The sequence below is a fragment of the Sorex fumeus genome, unplaced genomic scaffold (genome assembly GCF_029834395.1).
Source record: "Sorex fumeus unplaced genomic scaffold, SorFum_2.1 ptg000003l, whole genome shotgun sequence".
Lineage (NCBI taxonomy): Eukaryota > Metazoa > Chordata > Mammalia > Eulipotyphla > Soricidae > Sorex > Sorex fumeus.
The window spans coordinates 13105374-13121926 of record NW_026606060.1 but is presented as its reverse complement, the minus strand read 5'-3'; the positions used below and the strand labels follow the sequence as shown (position 1 = coordinate 13121926).

At 38.3% G+C, this 16553-nt stretch overlaps 1 protein-coding gene and 1 long non-coding RNA gene across 5 annotated transcripts in view; one reads left to right on the top strand and one right to left on the bottom strand.

Moving 5' to 3' along the window:
* CTNNA2 (catenin alpha 2) overlaps positions 1–16553 on the bottom strand; it is a 1325246-nt gene that overhangs the window by 775311 nt on the left and 533382 nt on the right. The window lies entirely within an intron of this gene.
* LOC130028934 (uncharacterized) lies at positions 7122–16146 on the top strand. Its single transcript, XR_008793236.1, has 3 exons — positions 7122–7198; positions 14673–14821; positions 16018–16146. It is a non-coding gene; the product is annotated as an uncharacterized LOC130028934 (long non-coding RNA).

Sequence of the window (16553 nt, the reverse complement as noted above, 5' to 3'; positions counted from 1 at the left end):
TGACCTAGAATTGATTCCTAGCACTCTCTCTGGACCCCTGAGTCCATCAGGAATGATCCATGAGCACAGAGTCAAGAGTGAGCACTGCTGGATGTGGCCCTAAACAAACAAAAAAGGAGTAAATGGAGTAAGTCATCTTTGTAAATAATTTAAGGCAGTATCTATCTTAGAATATACTTGTCATTAACACATTAGCTATCACAAATGCTACTTTCCCACCTCACCCCCAAGACATTGTGACAATAAAGAGTCATTCAAGAAAAATACCATTGAAATCAAGAATTGAAATATAAGTAAAACAATTTTAAATAGTATAGGGGAATAAGATATCAATGAGTAGCCTATGCCCTGTGAGTATCTGAGGGAAAAGATGGAGAAAACAAGAGAAAAAAAGAATACTTCTTTGAGTGGATAGTTGAGGGACATAGTTAACTCTGGCCCCGCATTTGCCTTTGAATTTATGAAAAATGGTAAGCAAATACAGAGGAGGAAAAGTCATGTCTGCTGTTCTTATTAATCAGTCTAAAACAAACGTGATCATGGTTTAAGAAGCCCCAAATGGAGCTGCTTAAACTCCCCAGCATTGTGTATCTTTCCAAACAGAAGAAATTGAATTCCTGGGCTGGAGTTTCCAGCTACGATATCAGTTAGACTACAAAAGCCAATTGTGTAAATGTCCTTGCTAAATTGATAGGATCCAGGAATAAGGCCAAAAAGCTTCACAGCTACATTAATCTTGGAAAGAAATAATGCTGTTAAGTCACAGTACCACCTCCAGTTGTAACCCTCTCTGAGCAGAGATTTCTGCCACGTGACCAGTCTGTCCTCCATGTGACTCCCCCACCCCCCAACACACACTTTTAGATGTTTACACCTAGATCTCACATTTAGCTTTCATCAAAGGATGAAAAGACATCAAATTGCTTTCCTCACAGTAATTTACTGGAGCCCTCAATCCTACAGTGTGGACTGCCACCTATTATTATTGTATCTAATACTTGACAGAATACAATCTCTACAGAATCTTTCCCGGTTGCAAATAGAAGGTGGTGATATACTTAACAGAGATGCAGTGGCCACAGGCATCAGCTTAGAAACAAGTTTCCGTTTCTCCACATGGGGCAAAAAGATGCAGCCCACCGGGTGCAGCCAGGTCACCCTAGTTCATTCAATGTAGGGCAGAGGAGAGACTCAGAGTGTGACTATGTGACTTTGTCCCCTATAATAAGTTCCCTCAGAGACTCAGAATGCTTGGAATATTGTGACAGAGGAAAGACACCAGAGAGTTAAATAAACCAGCACACACTGAATTTCTTCTCCCAGCATCTTTGAAAAGGCAAGAGGTTTCAAGCAGCCTTTGGCTGTGAATCCCAGTGACTGTTGGGGGCCTGATTGCCACCTCTCATCTTCCCCCCACCCGCCCTCTTTTCCCATCCTTCAGTCTTCTTTCCTACCAGAATCCACTTCCTCCAGGCTGCTTTTGGCAGAAGATATTCACTTACCAAGCCCCATGAGAAAAGTCCGTGCATGAGGGCCTTAAAGTTTTGCTTTGCCCAGGAATATGTTTACATGAGCTGTCTGCTCTAGGGACCCAAACCTTTCACAACTTCAAATGAAGTCAGAAACAAAAAAAGCAACTGCTTCTTCAGGCAGTTGGATCTATGCTCTATGCTGTGGCCTCTTTTAAAGCGTACCTGGTAGCAAATTATTTCCACCAATTCTGCAACCAATTCTTGTTCATGCCAGATAAAAGCATTCATTTGTCAGAAAGTCACATTCTGGGCTTAGTATGATCTTAGAAACCACAAAGCCAGCTAAGGCCTTATACTGAATTTTAAAACTTGAGAAAGTGTTTCATTTTAGCAGATATTATACACAGAGGTGGATATGTGGATATTTTACTGTCAATAATCACTGGTCAAGAGTGAATGGAAAAGAAAGCCTGGGCAAGGGGGGTGGAGAAAGGGGTGGGGGACAGTGTAGGGTGTCCTTGGTATAATTCAATGGGTCTTTACTGGCTGAGGCTCAAGACTGGGAACCAACAAAGGTGTCTTTTGTTCTGTCTTTTAAACTTTTCTCTCCTAGTTACTTAAGTTTTGAAATCACACTTATGGGGAATAATTTCTATGTGTGAAATGAGGATTTGAAGAAGAATAAAGCAAACCTGTAAATCTATCTATCTATCTATCTATCTATCTATCTATCTATCTATCTATCTATCTTTACTATATGTCTATATATATATATATATATTTGTTTTTTTGGTCACACCCTGCAATGCACAGGGTTTACTCCTGTTTCATGCACTCAGGAATTACTCCTGGTGGTGCTTGGGGGACCATATGGGATGCTGGGAATCGAACTGGCATTGGCCACATGCAAGGCAAACACCCTACCCACTGTGCTATCTCTCCAGCCCTGTGATATATTTTTGACCCTTTCCTTTGACAGAATTTCTTAGATTGGATCAGACAGGGAGGCACCCCTCCTTCCAAAAGCAGTTATGTTTAGAGCACAAAATACACATGACAACATGAGGGACACTTGGTTTTGTTATCTCTCAAAATATTGAGTTCCAACCATGGCCAGACATCTAATCAATATGTAAGTAACCCTTCTTGCTCACATCCAAACTTTATTTAATTTTTCATACAGAGGTTTAAAGTTGATGTAGCATTTGTTCGGAAGTATACAAGAAACACCAGTATAAATGTGTCGTTACTAGAAATACAATGATGCCATTTCCCCCCTAATGCAAAAGAAGCACCTACAATATTACCTATTATTATTATTATATAAAACACAGAAATGAAAATAAGAAGACTATTTTATTTTTTGCATGAGTTTTTTTTTTTTTTTTGCTTTTTGGGTCACACCCAGCGATGTTCAGGGGGTTGCTCCTGGCTCTGCAGTCAGGAATGACTCCTGGCGATGCTCGGGGGGACCATATGGGATGCTGGGAATCGAACCTGGGTCAAACCCAGTTCAGACAGGTGCAAGGCAAACGCCCTACTGACTGTGCTATTGCTCCAGCCCCAGCATGAGTTTTTTTTAATCTCATAGTATAAGATGAAAAAAGGGAAAAAAGAAAAGGAGAGACAAGTTTTTTACACTGTTATTTAATAAGGCACTTGATTAAGACAACAAAGGAAGGAAATACTTAGATTAAAAGTATAGGAGAAACAGATCATAGCATTAAAATGCCAGTCTGAGGGGATAGAGAATTGTCCCCAAATTTTTATTATGAGTCTGATCTCAGTTTGATCTCCAGGACCACAAATGGACCCCTGAGCAACCCCAGTAGTTACTCCTGAGCACAAAAGCAGTAATAATAACCCCCAGAAACATGCAGTTCCTAAGTGTGCTGTGAATGACATCATTGCATATTCCAGGCAGACAGTGAAGAGGGAACAGTTCTTTGTGAGAAATAAACAGTTAAAGAGGACTGACAAATATTAGAGGGCTACTCTTCTGTTCAAGTGAAAAGACATGATATACTCCAAGTAAGTTCTAGGCATGGCAGAAACAACCGGTTCCATTATTTTGTGTATCAAAATATCAAGAGCGTGAAATCGATGAAGGGTGAAGAGAGTTAGAAGCATGGAGAAATGGGTACGGGAGATGTATGTAGGCAGTGACAAAGCTTAAGTATGTCTAATTACCTTGGGAACACTGATTAAAAGCTAAGCTGCCAGAATCTCTGCAGCAAGGGAAGGATCAAGTCAAGTGAAAATCACCCGTAATCTGAATGTATGAAAAATAAGAGCCCTAAGCAGAAGGCAGACATGCAGAACTAAGCTTATTCACTCCACACCAAGAGCATTTTGGGGGATAGTCTACAATTCAACCTGTCTAATACAGTTGAGAAGTCTGTCTTCTAAGGACTTCGGATCTCGGTTGGAGCTATTGATTATTACTTCAAAAAACCAGACCACACCAACTTGCAATCTTTCACTATCTATTACCTAATATAGGCAGGTTAGAAAGGAAACAAGAGTGATGCACAGGCTGCTGCATGTTAGTTCTGGACTTTCCAACCTGTCGTAAAAGAGAAGAAATGAAGAGACTCAAGAAGAAAATGCCACAGCTGAAGTTTTTGTGCAGATAAAGTCTCCATCAGTGACAGATAAATTCTATAACACAACCTGCATTCATTGAGGCTCGCCAAGACTTCCTAGTCACCCAATGCCTCCCACTGACACCACCTGAAGCACCGTCCCTGAAGCCACAATGAAAAAGAACTTTTATCCTGGGACCTCATTACTCAGCTTAGAGTGAACTCTTCACTTTCAAATACACTCTTGCTCCGCTTGCTACCTTCTGTGTCTCATTCAATTCTTTATCCAAGTAATTCTGAATCTGAGCAGACCCTTTCACCAATATACATACTTTGGATAGTTAATATGAAAAGTATCTTACATACAGGGTCTTCCATGTTTCTCTGACTCAGCTTTCTATTTTCAAAGTTGACCAAAGCACATGTCAGCTTTTTGTTCTGCCTTAATGACTAAATATTCTATTGTATAGAGAAGCCAGCATTTATTTATCTGCTCATCTGTTGATCGGCATCTGAATTGTTTCTACTTTTATGCTATTTTGAGTAGAGGTGCTCATGAGCATGAGCCCGTGTTTGCTTATTTTGGAGATGCAACTAGGAGTGCATTACTGCATTACTTAGGTATGGAGAATTTATCTTCTGAGATAGCTTGCTTTTGTTTTGTTTTGCCACCCCAGGATTCTCAGGGATTACTCTTGGCAGTGTTGGCAGTGCTTGGGGACCATATACGATGGCAGTGATCAAACCCAGGTTGGTTGTGTGCAAGGCAAATGCCCTACCCACTGTACTATCTTTCCAGCTCCAAGAGGCAGCCTGCTTCAAAGTCATTAACCTCATTGTTGCTAAAAATTAATTAGCACCTCATTCTGATTAATCCAAATGGTAAGGTACTGAGATTAATGGAGGTTTTGGAGAGAAAAATGGGAAAAATTAAAAGCTGTTATATGTATGTGTTTATTAAAGGTCATCCTAGTTGCTATTTGAAGAATTTGGCCACCACAAGCCAAAAGAGGAAGCAGAGTTACAAGTGAGAAATTCTTAAAGTGTTTTAGAGGGTGGTAATGGTAAGCATGATTGGATTTGAATCCTTAAAGGAACATGAGTTTTTTTTTATAATCTCATACTATAAGGAGAAAAAAGGAAGAAAAGAAAGGAGAGACAAGTTTTTTACACTGTTATTTAATAAGGTATTTGTTTGAGACAACAAAGGAAGGACATACTTTGATTAAAAGTATAGCTCCTGTGGAAAAACTAATTTGCCTTTATTTTTACATTCATTTCAATATTTCTGACTTATAATATGTTTGTACTTCAAATTCTCCTTTGAACCAATTACATAACATTTACCTTGTTCGTTCATCAATTTATTAATTTGTGGAATAAAATATTTAGCACCTCTTCATTTTCCCTTTAAAAAAAAGTATAGGAGAAACAGATCATAGCATTAAAATGCCAGTCTGATGGGGATAGAGAAATGTCCCCAAAATTTTGTTATGAGTCTGATCTCAGTTTGATCTCAAGGACCACAAATGGACTCCTGAGCACTCCCAGTAGTTCCTGATAGGACCTGCAGTGGGACTGAATAGAACAATAATAGAAGGAAGAGAAGCATAACTCACATATCTGACATCTAAGCAACTGGGTGAATTAAGATATATGCTTTAAAACAGGGATGAAAATATTGAAAGAAAATAGGTTTGAGGAGTGAAAATATAAGTATCAGATATTATAAAATATTAGCTGCTATTAGACAAATATCATTACACACACATGCTCTCACACACACACATGCACACTCAAACAAGCAGATTTAAGTGCAGGTAAGTCTGGGATGAAGATATGTATTTGAGAGTATGCATCAGTGGAGTAACAGCAGTTTAAGATGAAACCCACTAAGGAATATAAGGAAATAATATGGAAGAAGAAGAGAGGGAATAAGAGAAGAACTAGTTTCCCTCTGTTTTCCTTACTCCATCCTTCTTTCTTTGCAGAAACACAGGTATGTTGTATTTCTGGGAGCTTTTAGGCATAATGATACAGGTGCAAAGATTTCAATTATAAAACATACAAGTAAGGAAAACATAATCACCACATGCTAGCAAAGTAAATACTCATCTAATTGAGAAAATAAAATGCAGGACCTTAGGAACATTTTAATGAGAAATTAGTTAAAATGTTTCTCTAATGGAAAATTTAATCAGTCACTGATAGTTTGACTATAAAAGACAGCAGATAGTAATATGCCTAGAACCCCTGAGAAAAGAAAATAAAATACTCATATGGTCCATATACCTGCATTACCTTTACCAATAACTTTTATTTTCAGATATCTTAGATACCAACATCTTCACTATTAAAAACATATGTCAATTTTAATAGATAGTACATGTTAGGAAAACTTACCATAAATAATTATCCCAAAAGTGTTTAAAAACAGAGTTTAAAAACCATTACTTAAAACTTTAAAGTCACACTGTGTCAAATCTGTATGACACATATCAGATAAAACATTGATTTGAAATTTTATTAACTATTTTCGATTTTTCAACTAGTATAATAAGAATTCTGACCCACATATACCATGTGACATCCCCAGGGGATTTCCAAATGTTTAGGAATGATATAGTTTAGCATATGTCAAGGAATGCTAAATATCACACAGACTGGCAGAAAAAAGGTTGCATTTCACATCCAATGTCATTCAACTTGAACTCTCTTTTAGCAAGTGCCCTCCTACAATGTGTTGCAGGGAATTCTTGTCACTTGCATGCCATAAAATGTGAACAGACAGGCAAATGAAAACGACTCCTCAAGAATGACTTGAACAGAGGGAAAAAAATATCTTGGAATTAACAATGCTTCAAACTGCCATTCAATCTCAAGCATTTGATAATCCTTGAGACTGAATGGCATCTCTGCCAATTTCTAAAAAAGCCATAGCTAAATGTAGTTTTATTTATAGGCAAGTGACCCTGCCACTTTGGATTGCTTGCGAAGGTCAAATGCTGACGTCTCACCTACATGGAGCATAAGTGAGGCTATGTCACTTATTTTAGAGAGACTGGGAAAAGAGCTCTTCAAGTCAACATACAGATTTCACACATAAAATCTCAACTCTTCTTTTTTTCTGAGACTGATCAGGTAAGATGAAGAGGAGAAAAGTGGTCTGTGGGGGGTAAGGAATACCTTGATGGGAAAAGAATTACTGGGTACCAAACAAGACTTGAAAGCAATGATTTCTGATAGCATCTTCATGTTTCTTTAGTAATTGTAAGAGTTTTGTGTATCTGCATATGTCAGAAAATTATGAATCCCTTTTTTCCCCTTTTTATTAGTGAAACACCATAAGGTACAGCTGTAGATTTACAATTTTTTGTGCTTGGGTTTTGATTATACAATGATCAAATACCCATCCCTCCATCAGTGCCCATTTTGCAAACATGTTCAGTCCATAGTCTACTTTCAACATACATCTCCCCTCCTGGGAGGATCCTCCAAACACACTTTATTTGGTGCTCCCTTCTTTGGAAGGAAGTCATGGAAATCATGGAAGAAGTCATATTTCTTTCATAAACCAGAACCTACAAAACCTTGAATTAGTACCAGAAAAGGAAGGATAACATTTTTCAAAGAAAAAAACTGTAAAGATAGTTTTTCTTATGACTTGTTAAAATGAAGCAAAGTAATAAACTTCATTGGATCTTTTATTTTTTTGCCAAACCCAAACTTGTAGGTTGGTTTTGACATTAATATATTTAATATCCAATGTGAAAACCATCACATTTGAACATTAAGTTTAAGCAATTTAAACTCTGAGACTAGGTTGTCTCATCTGGGAAATGAGATAATAACGTCCATGTCCTAAGACATTGTTTAAAACAGATCCTGAATCATGGCGTACATTATGATGTGTTCATTTCTAGTCAATCTTCTGTAAGACTGGCATGCTTTCAATGATAAAAGAAGGAAAGATAAGGGGAAAGTCAAGGGGTAGAATTCCTGAGATAAATCAACTGGCCCAGCAGGAATTTTCGGTTATAATCTGTCTGCAGAGTGTGCATTCTTATATCTGATAGTCTCTTGGACACCCAGGGTAGCTTTCATTGGTTTGATGTTAAATACTACTCCATTTAAAGTCTGTGCACACCTTTCTGGCATGACCAGGAACAACAAAGGTTTAGATAGGCATAGTTCGAGACAGATACAGAAATAGAAACGTGGCTAGACATTAGTCAGGAAGATAAGGCCTAGCTGCTTGCTGATCCAATTTCCAAAGGACTTCCTGGCAGGGGGTTGCTGTGCTTTGTTAAATCATTTAGGTCATTTCCATGGCCTAAGTTAAGATGCACTTAGCAATGATTCAAACGCAAGGCACACGTGCATTTTTGTGGTCAAGCAATTTTTCAGCCTACTGTTTTGCTGGGATAACACAGCTGGGCTTGCAGATGTGCTATGTGTCCTGTGGCCCATATCAAAGACATGACTTTTACTCTTGGCAGTGAAAAATAGTTCTGTCCATTAAAGTGACCTTCTGGGGCAAAAATGACACAAGCATCTGGGTTCCTACTAGCATGACAGCAATGGTGGTTATTTGGAATTCAGTTCTGATGGTTTCCTAAAGAACACAATAATCACTGTGTGAATCTGGCAGGGTCCCTAAAGTGGGATGGAGCAGCTCATATATCATCCCTTGTTTAGGGGTCCTTAACCATAGACATTGAATTAGCGCATCACCAGCACCATCCCAGCTCAAGATAAGAATGCACATCACTGGTCTCCTCAATTCCCACGTTTTCTCACTTCACTTACACAAGGGTGCTAGATATATTGTATGGATGGGCATAGTTTTTCCTCTAGAGAAAATGAGAAGTACAGGGTTTTTTATTTACAACATTAGAGACAGTCAGGTATTAATTTAGAGCACCAACTTTTAGGGACTGTGTGAAATATAGAAATGGCACACTGCAAGATCAAGCATCTGCATCTGACTCCCAGTGTAGCAGAGCAGCTTATAATGACATCTAGTCCGTTCACAAAGATCCCAAATCCACTGGTTCTTAGCTAGTCTCTGACCCAACCCTTCACCAATACAGTTGGTTTTCAATTATGACAGGAGCTAATGTGGTGTTTAGTGAGCAACATGAAAGCCTAACAGAAAACAAAACCCAAAACCCCCCCAAGTAGCTTGTCATGGATCAGCCTATGCACCCGAGCTTTCAATAAATGAGAAAATAATGATCTACAGTGCAGAGAATCAAACTGGATTCTGAAAAATTACATGATTAATGATGAGTTTTTGGAAGAAAACCACTTATTGAGAGTCCAGCTTTGAATTGAGGTTTCAGTGTTTTGAGAACTCTCCCCCAACCCCTTCCCCACCCCACCCCTTTAAAAAAAAAGAAACCAACCAAAAGTTCTTTGTTTAGGTTGGTTTAGTTCCTCCAGCTGAGAGCTTCCATAAGACCTTGTTTATGCTTCCATAAGTTCTAGTTGCTAAAACACCAGGTCAGTTATCTAAACTAACTAAAGTAGGTGCTAATTGGCTAGGGCATCCCTCACTCTAGTCTCTCCTAAACCACCCCCAACAATGAATGGCAACTGGGCAGTTATAAAATAATCCATGCCCACTAAGTTCTGAATTTACATGTTATTTTCAAATCCATTTCAAATCAGAAATTTCAACTTGTCCGGGTGAGTCTTAGAGATCATTGGGTTTTATTTCAGTTTGGTTAGTCTTGGGGGTCATACCCAGCTGTGCTCAGGCCTTACTTTGGGTTGTGCTCAGGGATCGCTCAAAGTGGGGCTTGGGACCATGTGCAATGCCAGACACGTTGTGCTGTGGATGAAATCAGGGTTGACCACATGGAGGGTGAGCACCTCCCTCACTCTATTATCATTTGGAGCCCTGGGAGCTCTGTTAAGGCTTGTCATCTGTGTACTTGACTGGTGAGGCTGACAGGGAAGAAGCCATTGAACGTGGGGAGCAAAGGGAAGGCTTTGATATATAATGCTAAGCCTGACATCCCATCCTTTGAGGATAACTATTTTAAAAATTAGGTACACTGATATTTGCAAGCAGAGCTTATTTTCCTTTGTATCTCTTTAATCAAATATCTTATATCCACAACTGAACCCATATAAGGGGGAGGGGTAAATCTAAATTATTAAAAAAATCATGCTGTTGATTTTCTATTTCTAAAGGTTCTCTTTTGAGGCCACTGTGTCCAGGGAAAGGTCACTGCATAGCCCAGTGATTACTGAATTGGAAGCTCCTGCAAATACATGTTTGTCCTTTTGCACACTACAGGCTGTAATTCACCCTCACAGGCCAGCAAAACGACTTATACTGCTCAGAGTTCAAAGCCGAGTCCTTGCTTATCGCTACAGTCAAACAATTTCATTTCTATCAGTTTGCAGTTGTACTTCAGATTTTATGGATCCAATGGGTCTAGTGAAATTTTATTGCCCTGCAATACAACAGGAAGAAAAAAAGCTCTGGGGAAAAAAATCAATATAATGTTTAAGGTCTTTGTTACCTTTATAACCTCCAGTGTTCTTTTACATATAAACTAATAAATCAAGCTTTTAACGGAAGATGCATTCTTCAGTGCTTGCTCAATACTAGGTGCTATGTCTGATCGTAAAAACTATCAAGAAGTAGCTAATGGTTTTGCTAGCTGAACAAGCACAGTTAAAGTCGACCAGAATCTCAGGACAAGGATATTGTTTGCAACTGCTCTCTTTTAGTTAGTACATGGTAAAGAGTTGTTAGCAAATGAAGGCAGCAACTTAAAACAAAAAATTAGAGCGCTTTTACAAGCTCTATTGTGTTTCCTTGAATTTGCAAATGCATGTAAATTTGATTAAGCATTTCAAACATCAAATTCCTTACTCTTGGCCACTTCTCAAGTGCATAAAATATACTCATGGTAACTTTACAGTTGAGTCAGGAAAACTGTGAGACAATCTTTCTTACAACCTTCAAAAGAATGGCTTTCTCTTACATCAGGATCTTAGAAATATGACTTGAGTAGATTTCCTCTAGTGGATTTTAAGAAGTGGTTATGAAAGAAGAAGATGAGGCTAACTATTAGAGTAAAATCGAAATTAAATTATTCTGCTCTTTTAAAAAATAAATAAATCTTTTCTCATATTGGCCTGGCATACTCTGAGGGTTGGGAATCTAAACTGGAAACCTTTTCAACATGAATTAACATCATGTGGCCAATTTAAATATTCTGCATTAAATTAAATGAGAAACAGGTTTGAAAAAGCAGCTCACCTATTTATTATGAACAGAACTTTATGGCTCACTATATAACATAGTAAGTACCATTCAGTGGCTGAGACAAATTGATATGGATTCTGTTCCAACCAAGTGCCTAAAGGAAAATACAAGGCTTTCTCAGCAAAGAGAAAATATGATCCAATGAAAAGGGCGAACCTTACCACTTCAACCTGTGTAAATGGCTTTGAAGGGACCACCAAGGTCTCTAATGTCCAACGAAAAGAAATGCAGAAAAATCAAAGATTACCCTAATTACACTGTTAAACGGGGAATTAATTGTTTACTTGATGTCATCTACTAAATAGAGTCACTTAGTAAGTTCCCAATAGATTGTCTGTTTTAACAGTCCCACACTTCTACATCAAGGCAAAGTATAAAGCGTGGCTTAAGACAAATCACTTTAGACAGTGGGAAAAAAACAATAAATTCATAAGCAAGTTACTTTTTGTTCATTATGTGAATCCTTATACTACAACATGGTGAAAAAGATGAAAGGGGATTCTGATTATAAAATCTAAGATCTCAATTGCATAAGAATTTCTCATCAGTCTATTTTATCAATTTTAGAATTTCTGAAGTGGGGGTGTGTGAAAATTTCTCTATGTATGTTATTGTTTTATTTTTAAAGTAAATAATATGCCTTGATAGTCAAGAAGATAAATAATATATCCACAATTATGTACTGGATAGGGTCTCAAATAGTGGTGAATGAATGCTCTATACTGTTGGCTGGGAGATAAGTAACACGTGTCAAATTTCTGCACATTTTCAAGGTTCCTGACATGGCCAATCCAATATCTAGAATAGTTACATGGTCACCACGCCATTCAGGCTGCTTAGTGGATGGGTCTTGTATAGCTATGTAACACACTAGACAATAAATGCATGGTTAAGGAGAAAAACTGATAAAGGAATTTAAAAAAATTGTTAGGTGTCTTCATTTTCTCTTACATTGTAACAGTAACTGCAAGTTTTGTGGTTTAAAACAACTAAGTTTTATATATATGTATATATATACACACATACACACACACACACATATATATATGTATATATATATATATATATATATATATATATATATAAAGTCTTATAAGTTGTTTGGGGCTAAAATTAGAGTTAACAAGCCAGTATTCCCTTCTGAGCTGTCTAGGGGAAAATCTCTTTCTTCATCTCTTCTAGTTTCTGGGGCTCTTCCACATTCCACAGCTCATGATTTCCTTCCTTTAGCAAAGTCGAAAACATTTCAAGCTTTCACATCACATTAATCTCGCCTCCTCTCTTCCTCCAGCATCTACATTGGAACCACTGAGCCCAAAGTCACATCTCCAAGGGCGTTTGCTGAAGCACACTGATACCGTCCCTTTGAATGAATAAGGCAAATTATTCAGAGGCTATGGGAAGTCAGGTGTATACACTAAAGGAGTCAGCTTTCTACCTAATATGTAGGATGTGAATAAAATGATTCACTCCTATTAGTGAGATAAGAACTAGAATATTAAGTTTTAAATAGTAAATGAGGAACAACATGCAACACTTCTGTTAAATGCAAAGAGTGACCATAATGGAAGGGTAGCTTACAACCAAATTTTCTGAATAATGTGGCTTGCAATTCAGACTGATTACCACTGAGGAGTAAAAGCACTGAGTTGGGAGGCAAATGCTTGAATATGAAGTGTTGTCAAGGCTATATTTACATTCGAACATTGAGAGATAGGTCATCATTAAGGGAATTTAGGAACAAACAAGCTGAAGTTAAAGATAGTAACAATTAAAGATGAATGAAATACGAATGGGTACTTTGGGGAAGCAAAATAGAAAACTAAATTTAGGGTTGAAGCGATAGTACAGCTGGTAAGGCACTTGCCTTGTAAGAAGCCAACCTGGGCTCGATTCTGGCATTCCATAAGGTCCCCAGGGCCAGGAGTGATCCCTGAGTGCACAGCCAAGAGTAACTCTTGAGCTGCTATGGATGTGGCCCCAAAACAAAAAAAACCCTAAATTTACATTTCTTCTTAGACTATATAAAATGCATTCATCTTTCTTTACAGCATTTGAGCTTCACACCTATGTGACAGAACTAGGACAGGACAGGTACTTGGATGAGGCAGAATCATGGTAGCATTAAGAAAACCAATAGCAGTGGCTTAAGAGATTTTTCGAAAGAGACAATTGTCAGAGAGGCAGGAGAAGGGGTAAGGGGTTTACAAGAAACTTTCTCAGATTGTAACATCAAACAAGGGAAGTTCTCAGAACTCCCAGATCTGCGATCAGATAAGTAGTGCAGGAGTGAAGGCATTTGCCTTGCGTGTATTAGAACTCCCTGAAGACAGCCAAGAATGGTTCGTAATAATTGAACCAGGAGGAAGCCCTGAGTATTGCTGATTGTTCCCAAAAAACAACCACTGCCTTTCCTGTCCCCCTTCTCCACCAGAATCTTAGATCAAAAGAAGCAGGAGAACTGTCTATAGGTTACCAACTAAGGATCAGAACTATGGGGGTATCTTTTCTAAAGGAACAGGAAACTATACACAGGGAAGAACTTAGATAAAATATACAGCCTAGAGCATCCAGAGAACAGAATAGAAGCACCAGATCCTCTCTCCTTGGTCCTTCCTTCATCTCTTACTGGTGCCCACTGGTCGGACCCAATAGGAGTCTGACAGTTGGGGAACATGAAATATGAAGAGGATAGAGCACAGGATGTGGGGCAGGAAAGATCAGGAGAAAGAATGACAGGAGACTGAGGTGAGACAGAAGGTCAGGTAATACTGGGGTTCAGAACCCCAGTTCCATTCCTGGCAAATGCCAGAATGGTCTGCGTGATCCCTAGCACTACAAAGCTTGAGCAGCACTGCATCCTTTGGCTGTAGCAGTGAACTTCAAACCCTATTAGCTGAGTAACCCTGAGAAGAACTCCGAACTAATGTAGATACGGGAATGTACACTTGCTAAGTCACTTCCCCAGATTCATCCGGCAGGAGGCACGCTGCAAAGTCAGAACTCAAATCAGAGCCTTGAGATCAACAAATAACAGGCAAAGCCTGGTGTGACACTTGCCTCTCGGTCTTTACCAGCACAGCACGTTTTACAGCAGGAGCTGGAGATGTTGAGTGAGGATTCCCACTTGTGATACACATTGGATGAGATTGTGCCACTTTTCTATCTGGAATTTTCTGATTTTGAAATCATTTTCCACCAGATCTCTGTGGTTTGTCCATTTGCTCCAGAATCATCATAAATATTGACATCTAACTTCCTTAAATAGCTGCAATCAATACAGAAAATACACTTGCTTAGGGTGTCTAATTGTCTAACATTATGCAGACTCTGGATAAAGCAACTGAGTTATTCTGTCACAGTTAGCTGTGTGTTCTTCCACTGAATGAATGACCATGAAGATCCTGTGCTATGTATTGAAATGAAGTGACCTGATACTTCCAAGATTGCTTTGATATTTCAGCACAATGAGCTCTGTAAGTGCTTTACCATTATTTAAACGTAACGACAATTTAGTAACCACCAAATTCTAAAATTTGACAATAATTATAAACTAGCCTTTTTCATGTCTCTTGCTTAAAACATCAAGTAGTGTATTTTCTAAATTCTAAATCCATGACTCTTAACAACTGCACGAAACTATTCTTTCACAAAGTCTAGTTTCTATCACTTTTGTTATAATCAGAGGGATGCTGTCATTAAACACAGATATATTTGGGACCAAAGAGATCACACAGTGGATAAGGGACTTGCTTTGCATGTAGCTGACCTGGGTTTAAGCCCAGAACCACATCTGCCCCCTCCCTCCCCTCCCCCACACTTCCTGGAGTGATCCATGAGCACAGAGCCAGGAGTAAGCTCTGAACACTGCTAGGTGTAGCTCCAAAACTCAAATGCAATCCTAAGGTATTAATAGATCACGTTTAAATAGCAAAACTTACAGCATTTTTCTACAGAAAAATACTTTATATGAGACATAAACCCTAAGTCATGAAGTAAAAATATAATCCTATGAATTAGGGCAAAAAACAATGTTTTAAGGAAGATTTTCTGGGCACAATGAAAAGAACAGACAAAAATTAACTTCCCTTGATAAGGAGCTGTGGGAAAGGAGAACGGTCCACCCACTCTCTCACAGGTGCCTCTAACAGAGCCTAGGGTTCCTCTGTTTCAAAGACTGAAATTGTTAAACCAACAGAAATTATGAAGGAAGAGAACATTCATGTGGTGGAGGGCACTTGCTTTGATTGCACATATTTTATGATCTAACTAACCATGAAAAGACTTACTAAGACTTACTATGAATTACTAAGAATGTTTAATAAGTTAATAACTTTTACCTCTTCATTAGTATTCAGTGATTTAAATGATTTAAGTCATTAGAGTTTCAAACCTATATTCCAAAAGAGGAATCAGCAAATTATTTCTGCATAGGACTAAAAAATAAATATTTTATTTATTTATTGCTTTGGTGGGGGCTGGGAAGGGTGTCCACTTGGCAGTGCTCAGGGCTTACTCCTGCCTCAATGCTTAAAAGCTCTCCCAGCAGTGCTCAAAGGGGTACTGAGGATAGAATCCAGGTGACACTTAGAGCATACAGACAAATGTCTTACCTGCTGCACTATGCCTCTGGATACTGAAAAATAAACTTGTTAATTTCTTTGTATTACAGTGTCTGCCCTACTAGTCAACTCTGCCTTTGTACTGAAGAAGAAACCATAGAGGAAACATAAAATTTAATGGACCATAGTCTGTTGCCCATGTCCTCACGCATCATAGAAGAAGCACCACAAATGTCAATCTTCAAACACTACCATGATGAAATTAAAATTTTCTCTTACACGAATGCTTTACCCTTTATCTTTTTGGAGAGGGAAATTAATTCAATACAAAAATACCGTGTATAAAATCTTCATCAAATTTCTATTTGAGTTACAATTTGTGCAACATAATACTAATTTCTCTTCTTTCGTACTTTTTTTCTTTTTTCTTTTCCTTGTTTTTTTTTTTTTGCTTTTTTTTTTCTCTTTGGGTATACTCCTGGCTCATCCACTCAGGAATTATTCCTGGCGGTGCTTGAGGACCATATGGGATGCTGGGAATCGAACCCAGGTCAGTCATGTGCATGGAAAACACCCTACCTGCTGTGCTATTGCTCCAGCCCCAAAACTAAATTTCTTTAAAATTCTTACTTGACTGTTTTTTAAA